Here is a 9,437-nt window from a genome sequence, read left to right as displayed (position 1 = left end):
GAAGTGTGAGCCGTGGCCCTGCTGCCAATCCAGCACTTATTTCAGCCCAGAAGATTTTGCAGGCTCCATACTGCTATCTTTCGGAGTTTTTTTGGGTTTTATTTACCAAGCACAGCTTGATAAGTTTCACTGAATGCCCCTGACCAACAGCAGGTGTTTAAAATCTGGAGAGTATCATTTTGCAGTAGATTATTGTTGCAAGCCTCTCCTCACTGCAGAGGGATGTTTGCATTGACGCTTCCCCACCGAGTCAAGGATGACAGAAAAGCAAAGGGCTGTTTTGGCCTGGCTTTGACAGCAGACTCTTACATAAGGGAGCCCTTGCTTATGCACACTGTGTTTCCTTGAGGCACTGCTGGCACCATCTCCCAGCTCTCCCAGTGCAGCCTCACTGTTTGCAGCACACACAGAATGTTTTATGCAAAGAAATGCTGGTGGGGAGGCAGGAGAGCCCTGTCAGGTCCATGAGGAGGAGCTGAGCTTGCCAGCAGTGGCCAAGAGAGCTCCCAGAGCCTTTTGTGAGCCCAGAGGGCTGTTTGGGCAGCAGCTGCTCCCCTGGGAGTCTCCCAGGGCTCCGTGGCTGTGTGTGCTCTGGGGCAGCAGCGCAGGAATCTCTGGCTCAGCATTGTCTCTGCTTCCTGGGCATGCTGGCATGGCAGCGAGGACAGGCCTGGTAAAGGGGTGTTGCTTCCACATCTTAAGCACAATCTCACTCCCTAGAAAGTGGCCCTCAGCATCTCTACAAAACACTTGAGTTTCTCAGAAATCACTAGAAGGAAGACGTGGGCTCTTGTAACCCATCCTTGATCTTGGCACAGGTTCCACAGGATCTCCTGCTGGGACCCAGCAGTTAGATAATAACACTGCTACTGCTAAAGCCAACCCATCTTAATCTTCCTCTTTTCTGTCAGCAAAAGCCTTTTTGTTTAAAACATTTTTTTTCCTAGTAAAGAATCCATATGAATTTATTAATGGACCTACTAGTGTTGCAGAGCTATAGGAATTAGATGTTTAATGGCTCGTCCAAGAAGTTTTCAGCAGATTTCAGTAGAATCTAACTAGCCTGCAAGCCATGTCCTGTGTACATGGACAACTTGTTAACCTTCTCTAGTCCTCCAGGGCCAGGACCCGAGGGAAGGCTGGAGATCAGGAAAGGCTCTTCCCCAGAGGGTGCTGGCACTGCCCAGGCTCCCCAGGGAATGCGCACAGCCCAAGGCTGCCAGAGCTCCAGGAGGGTTTGGACAATGCTGCCAGGGATGCACAGGGTGGGATTGTTGGGGTGTCCTGAGCCAGGAGTTGGACTGCATGACTGATCCTTGTGACTCCCTTCCCACTCAGGATATTTCATGCTTCTAAAAATAGCTGCAGCTGCAGCTCATATTTCAGAGTATCCAGGGAGCTGATGGCTTTTCTGTTTCATTCCCTCATTTCTCAGATGCTCCCACTGAGACCCCGGATCCCTGCCTGCAGCAGACCTCGCTGAATTAATGATGCTCTGACTCCTGCTCAGCCCCATGCTGGGTGTTGTGTTTGCAGCACCTGACAGACAGAATCCATTGCCTGATGCCTCGTTAGTCATTCTTTGCACCCCCACCTGGCTGCATGTTTCTCCTCATGTATCTTGCCTGGCCATTGAGCTCTCAGTGCCAATCTAGAATGGCTCTGCTGATCTTTTTCATTGCTTTTTATTTCCCCTCTTTCTCACTGCTGTAGTTATCTCAGCAAATTTCTTACTATTCTTCACTGCCCTCTTGGCCCACATTTCATACCCTTGGTTACCCTCAAATTTATCTTTCTGTGCTGTCTGGAAAAGCCTCTTTCTTTCCAAGTTTCCTGTCTTCTGCTGCGTTGCCTGGATGGTCTATGAAGAGCCATCTATTCCTTTCTCTGCTCCAATCCAAGCACCAGCTGATCCTCCCAGTTCCACCAGACCCATCCCATTTACCATTAAAAATCACGGGAAATTCTGAAGCAAGTCTTGTGCCAATGTCCAGCCAACAGAGATTCACAGAATATCCTGAGCTGGAAGGGACCCTCAGGATCATCCAGTCCAGCCCCTGTCCCTGCCCAGACACCCCAACAATCCCACCCTGTGCGCCCCTGGCAGCATTGTCCAAACCCTCCTGGAGCTCTGGCAGCCTTGGGCTGTGCCCATTCCCTGGGGAGCCTGGGCAGTGCCAGCACCCTCTGGGGAAGAACCTTTCCCTGAGCTCCAGCCTGACCGGCCCTGGCACAGCTCCAGCCATTCCCTGGGTGCTGTCCCTGTCACAGGGAGCAGAGATCCAAAGGCTCTCTCTCCTGGAGAGCTCTGCCTTCACAGGGCAGGGTGGCTGTCCCCCCCCTTTCCATAACCCCAAACAGCCCCATTGACATCCGGCATGGATGTTCTGCTGGATAAATCCCCGGGCAGAGCTGGCTGGAGCTGCTGGCTGTGTCTGCACCAGAGGGCGCTTGGAGACTGCCAAGCCGGAGTCTTCCTCCCCTGGGAATGCTGGAGCTTTGCAGAGCTCCCCTTGCACACCTCGCCTGCTTCTCCTGAACAAAAGGAGGGGGTAAACTCTGTCAGCAGAAACACCTGCCAGGGCAATTCTTCCTACCTGAAGGAAATGGTATTACTTAAACCTTCTTGCAGAGGGACTTTGGGCAAGGGAATGTTGTGACAGGACAAGGGGAGTGGCTTTAAGCTAACAGAGGGCAGGGTCAGATGGGCTATTGGGAAGGAATTGTTCCCTGTGAGGGTGGGCAGGCCCTGCCGCAGGGTGCCCAGAGAAGCTGTGGCTGCCCCTGGATCCCTGGCAGTGTCCAAGGCCAGGCTGGATGGGGCTTGGAGCAAACTGGGACAGTGGAACATGTCCCTGCCCATGGCAGGGGTGGAATGAGATGAGCTTTAAGGTCCCTTCCAACCCAAACCATTCTGGGATGCCGTGATTCTAAGAAAAAAATCTGAGAAGACCTGAAACTGAACAAATCCAGCAGAAAAGCAGAGTGGAGCAGTGGGTGGAGCCCTTCTCTGCTGCTGCCCCTTTCCCCCTGCAGCACCCAGGCAGGGTTTGGCATGGCCTGAGCAGCCAAGCAGCTTTGAAGTGCTGGTTTTCATCCTTGGAGTCCTGCCAGACACACAGACTTCCCATAACAGAACCATGGAATCATTTACCCTGGAAAATCCCTGTAAGGTCACTGAAATGAACCACCCCCATCACTGGCAGTGCCACCACCAACCCACATCCCCAAGTGCCACATATACACAGCTTTTAGATCCCTCCAGGGATGGGGACTCCACCCCTGCCCTGGGCAGCTGTGCCAGGCTGGACAACCATTTGGATGAAGGAATTTTTCCTAATATCGAATTTAAACCTCCCCTGATACAACTGTGGTGGCTGTAAAGAGCAGCAGGGATGTCTCCTCAAGCAAGGCCCTCCTTGGGTTTGGTACCACAGAACAAGAGGGAATTTGGGTCTGTGATGGGAAGTTTCAGGGCTGCAAAGCCTGGCACTAGGAGATCCCAGAATCCAGGGTGCTTGTGCATCCTGAACCTGGTCTTGTCATCCTGGGCTTGATCTTGTGGATAAGTGCTGAAAAGTCCTTTGCTGTAGGTTTCAATACTTATTTTTCCATTTGGTAAATGTGGAGTCACTCAAAAGTCTTTCTTCTCCTTCTCATTAGCATGTTACTTTATAAGTTATTAATCGAAGGGTGTCTGGACGTGACACTGAACACAGAAGTCCTGCCTTTGGGGTGTTGCACTGGAATCTCAAACAAAGCATAAATATTAGTGAGCTGCCAGCTCTGTAATCCTGTGTAATTAGATGAGGAAATTAGACAGGGGTGATGCTGCTTCCTTTTGCAGACAGAGATCTGAGGAACAGAGATTAAGACTGCAAGTGTCTACTAATTTCCAGTGTTCAGTTTCAGATAAGGAGAGCTTATTTTTTAAATTTAATTTAATTACTCATGCCCAGTAATTCTACTGCCCTTCACTAGTTCAACCTGCTGTGGAAGCTATAACTAAACCATAAAGTCTTCACACCTTGAAGAAAACTTCACTTTTGGGGCTAAACTGGCATCTAAGGATGTTTTTCCCCTTCCCAAAGTACATTTGCAATTTCCCTTGTGATGTAAGTGATTTGCTTACCTCCATGCTGGATCCAGACCTACTTTTCCAAGTTGGTTATTGGCTGTTAAAAAGCAAAACAAAGACAACTGATCCATGTGCTGAGCCCCAGCCCCGCTGCTGGCATCTCTGTGGTGGTAACACCACATCCACCTTCCACTTCTTATTTGCCTTGGGGGAATAAGCCCCCAAAATCAGCATTTGGCAAACATACAACTGTAACCAAGTCATTTTTCATGGGGAGAGAAACAGATTGAACACCTCCAAGGATGGCAAAATTAGGAGAGCAGCTCAGTTGTGTGTTCTGCAGCTCTGGTCTCTGCTCCCTATGCCCAGGGACAGGACCCAGGAAGGGCTGGAGCTGTGCCAGCTCTACCATGGCCAGCAGCTCCCTCCATCCCACCTCATCCTGGCAGGGAATGAGGAGTTCTCTTTCTCTGCCTGTGGTTTTGGACTGAGGGCTGCAGCTCCTCCATTGGCCAGGCTGTACTTAGCTGCTCTGTAGTAGCATTTCCAGCTTCCTATTTTTGTGAATCCTCACTTCCCAGGAAAGAGGCTGAGCCCCAGGGGACAGGAGATGTTTCTTCTATGTGACTGCACCTGTGCCAGTGCTGGAGCTGGTGCCTACAGCTCTGCCAGTGGGATCTGGTGCACATCCACAGCCATTCCTCCTTCCCTTACAGTGCCTGCAGAGGTTTTCCCCCTCTGCGCCTGCATCTCCCCATTGCAATCACACATGGAACAATTTTCTTTCTCCTCATCCTCCCTGCTGCCATCCCTGCCTCAGCCTGGGCACTTCAGGGCTTGAGCCTGGGTCACACTGCATTGCCACATGGGGTTGCACAGAGGTAGATGCATATAAATGTAGTATATAAATGGCATGATAGATGGTGTATAGGAAGCACAGCAAGGTGGCAGGAAAATAAAAGCAAATAAATCCAGTGTGGGAGCATCAGTACAAAAAGCTCTTTGAGCTCTCTTCTTGGTGGACAAAGAGTTTTAGGCTGTGCAGGGTTATTCCTTAGACACCTTAAAAACCATGTGCTGGCAGCAGTGTCCCCTGGAAAAACCATGTGCTTGTGGTGGTCCTGGGACCCTGGGTATGAGATGCGTGAGATGGGGAATTGGGATAATTTCCCCAGGGAAGCACTGGGCACCATCCCAGCTCTCTGTGCTGGTAGTTTTTCAGCTTCCTCCCCAGGAAATAATTCCAACATTTACTGGGTTTTCCTTAGTGTGAAGAGCCCTTTCATGTCCAGGTGATGTGCCAGCCCAATACAGCCTTGAAATGCATCACAACATGCTTGGCTGGTCCTTCAGGCTGGGAAAGGAACCTAAATCTCCCATTTATTTCCATCTCTTTCATGCAAAACTTTTCAAAGGCTTTGCTGTGAGAGGTATCAGGATGGACCCAGACCCTGTGAGGGTCCTGCAAAGCCAAGAGAGGAAAGGGAGAAAACTGATGTTCAAAACACAAACACTCTTTGTGGGGTCCCTGTGGGGTTTCTCTCTAGTGCAGCATCTCCTTGGCCTGACAATAACCTCACAGGTCTTTGAACTTGTGGTCAATGGGCTCTGGCCAGATTTACTGAGTACCCAGGAGAGCCTCTCATTAGCGCTGAAGGGAATCTCAAGTTTTCCTTTCTCAGTGCTCCTGAAAGAGCACCTCGGGCTAAAGCTGTTCTAGGTTGGCACAGCTTTCTGTGCAGTCAAAGGTTTCCTAAATATTCCTAAGTATTAGATATGGCAGTGTAAGCCATGGAATTGAAGAAAGAGGAGGAGGATTTGTGTTAGTGACTTGGTTTTGCCAGTGCTGGGTCTCAGCAGGGTGGGGTAATCCAGCCCTGCAATAACTCACTCAGGGTCTGGATTGCAGAGGGGCTGTTTGGCTAAGGCTTGAAACCTGGAGGAGCCTAACACTGAAAACGAAGCTCAGTGACTACTCCAAGCCCTCTTGAGCTGATGGGGACAGTGCATAATGACAAGCCACCCACCACCTAATGGCCATTATCACCCAGACAAACCAGAGGGCAGAACACACCCAGCTGGATCAGAGCAAACAGGTCTGTTTTCAACTGCTTGTTTGTTCTTTGTACCTGGCAGTGTCAGCTCATCCACACAGACAGCACACTGAAGACGAGCCACTTAACACAGCTCTTTCCTGAAGCTGTATTTAGTTTTTATGCTGTTTTCCACATGGGGAGGTGCTCAGGAGGCCCAGCAGTTTGCTAGTTGAGTTTACAGTCATTTCAGAAGCTGCAGTTCTTGTAATCTGATTTACCTACAGTGAAAAATGGAGGTGGGGAGGAGTGAGTGAGTTCTGCCCTGGATTTTTCCTTCTTCATTGCAATAAACTGTGCATTCTGCTTCCAGACTGATGTATTATGATATCCTTTTAAATTGCGCTCTGAGGTCAGTGCTCCATGCTGTACACACCATTGAAGCATTCCTGAAGTCCATCTCTCATTTGCTTTGGTGCTTTTATCCTTCTTAAATTATATTCTGGGTTTATGACACAATGGGGTGCTGAACAGTTCCAACATGGGGATAGAGCAGATACAAGTGTAGTTACCTTGTTCTGTGCTTATAATAGACATCTGAGCCCATAAATGATGATATTTATTATATAATCCGACCCAATAAGTTATTGTTGTTTCCTGCACCCACCACAAACTCCACCTGTCCATCTCTCCATTGCTCACAAGCCTCTGAGCTGGGAGAGGTTGTTCTTTCTCAGTCCCAGTGAGCAACACATGGAAAAGCCAGAAACCACCTCAGGATTTAAAACTGGTGAGTCCATTGTACCTTCCTCTGCCCAGATAAATTTCTTTTAGCCCTTCTGCTTCTCCTCAGACAACATTTCTTCTGATGTTGTTCCAGGGCTGATACCAGCCTCCTTTGATGCACTGAAATTCTCCAAAGAACAATACCCAACACTTATCTGCATGTATATATTCCTTTACTCTGCCTCCAAGGAATACTTTCCTATGATCTTCCAATGTTTATTTAGGTCATTTTTGTCTCAATCCAGGTTTCTCTTTGGAGAAGAAAGCCTATGTGTTTCTTCAGATGTCACTCTCACTCTGTACAGTCTCCGTAAATATGCAGCTGTGAAGTCTTTCCTCTGTGTAAACATTAAAATATAGAGAAAGTATCCAAATTATCTCCAGGATTTACCCTTGGGGTACCCCTTCCCCTTGAAGTCAGTATTAGCTTTAGTGTTCACTTCACTTAGAAGCATTAACCAAACACCAAGGCAATTTCCAAAGCCTCCACCCAACCTTCTACTACCAGAGTTTGCTTCTCCCAAAGCTCCCAAGACCCATTCTGCACATTTCATGCTAGTGCAGCAATTCATTGTATCCACAGGAACTTAAAGGACACTTTTTGCAGATCTGATTTCAGCTAATTTCTGGGTATGAAACTGTCTGAGAGCAGGAATGGCTCCAGTCAGGAGGCAGCCCTGTGCTGCCTCTCCCTGGGTGAGGTGCCCTTGCCTTGGTGCTCGGCTGGCCAGCCACCATGAGGCTGCAGAAGAGGAAAACAAGGCTGGTTTTGTGTCTAGTTATCAGACAGTGAAAGGTGTTTTGAGGGTGCCAAGCCAGCACTAGAGGGATTTGCTGGATTTCTGCTGGTTCCTGCGATTTGCCATGGCCCAGGTACCACTGGCACACTCAGAAGCAGTTTGTTCTGCAGTAAAACAGCCTCCACAGCACCCAGCTCAGCAGCAGCAGGGCTTGCTCACTGCCTTCCTGGCTCCCAGGGCAGAGGGACTGGAGCAGAATGGGGCTGGAGCCAGCTTTTCCCATGAGGGACAAAGAGCACAAATGAGCATCGGCACCGCTCAGCCCCAAGGTTTTGGGAGATGCTAAATGTCTGCCCAGGGCTGCTGCTGCTCTTTTGTGGGCACTAATCTGCTGACATGGCAACTGGATCCACTGGGGTGGATCCTGGGATAAGCACAAATTTCCGTGGCAGGAGACTGCATGGGCAAAGAACAAAGGGCCCTTGGTGCCAGCAGAGCCAGGTGCCAAATTCTGCTGGCTGTAATCTCTCGGTGAAACCACTTATCTGAAAAGGCAGGAGGAAGCTGGCTCCAGTCCTTTGCATAATTAAAGGCCTGGTGCTCTGGGCACGTATCTTTGGAGTAGAAATCTTATTATCCCACTTCTCAGCTGCCAAGGAAACATGGTTTAGCTGGAGTGACTTGGGGATGTATAGGATCAGGATCTATAGCCCTTGCTTGCCATCTGATGGGTCCAGAGCCAGCTCCAAACCAGGTGGGAGCACACCTGATATTTCAGGCAAGGGTATGAGCCTGGGAGATGAGTATTTACATCTCATCATGTGACTTAAAAGCTGCTTTAAGTTTTGGGAATAAATAGTTATGTATTCATATATACATATCTGTGTGTGGGTGTGTGTAAAAACACACAGGGGTAGGTGAGAGAGGGGGCTATTTATCTCAAAAGCAGAATTGATAAGGAAAAAAAGTATTTCTGAGTGTCTGGGAATGTGTCAGTATTGGCCTCTCAATGCCTTGTCCACTGGGAGTTTTTTCTGACAGATTTTACTGAGAAGTTCATTTATTCACTCAGAGAAAAGCATTTATTTAACCAACCTCCTGGCAAAGAATAAAGGTTGGACTGTCCTACTTACATCAAATAATTTGGGTTTAAAGGTTTTTTATTCTTTTGGTGGACACGAGCGGTCAAGTTTAATAATTTTTTTTAACCTCTATTTATAACTTGTCAGAGCAAGGTGAGCAGAGGTCTTTTTGTGCTCCTGTGGAGAGCAATGCAAACTTTAAGGGAAAATATCCCATTGCTCTGTTATCGTTCTGCTTTCTGCTCCAGCAGCTGTGTGACACAGGCTCCTGGCTTGTTCCTCACCATTAGTTATACTACTCGTGGTCCCTGGTTTTTTCATGGTTGTTCCCCCTGAATGGGACATTCCTGCACTTTTTACCCCCTTCCCATAGTTTTTTGCCTGGAAGCTTTCCTTACAACTCCTGCCTAGGAGCACAATGCATTCCTGTAAGGCTGGGATGGGAAAGGCAGAAGTTATAAACAAATATAGTGCCAAATTGTGGAGGGGAGCTTTGAAAAGAGAGAATCACAGGATGCCAGGAGGGTTTAGGCTGGAAGGGACCTTAAAGATCACCCAGTCCTACCTGCTCTGCCATGGACAGGGACACATTCCACCAGACTTCCAGCACAGAGCTTTTCCACAAGAGCTGGAATTCCACCACTGAGGTGAGGACCAGCATCTTCATGGATCACCTGTGTGGTCCTGCTCCTATGAGTGCTAAAACTCATGCTGTTTC

The sequence above is a fragment of the Ammospiza caudacuta genome, chromosome 7 (genome assembly GCF_027887145.1).
Source record: "Ammospiza caudacuta isolate bAmmCau1 chromosome 7, bAmmCau1.pri, whole genome shotgun sequence".
In the NCBI taxonomy this organism is placed as follows: domain Eukaryota; kingdom Metazoa; phylum Chordata; class Aves; order Passeriformes; family Passerellidae; genus Ammospiza; species Ammospiza caudacuta.
The sequence above is the reverse complement of the archived record's forward strand: the minus strand, read 5'-3'. Positions refer to the sequence as shown.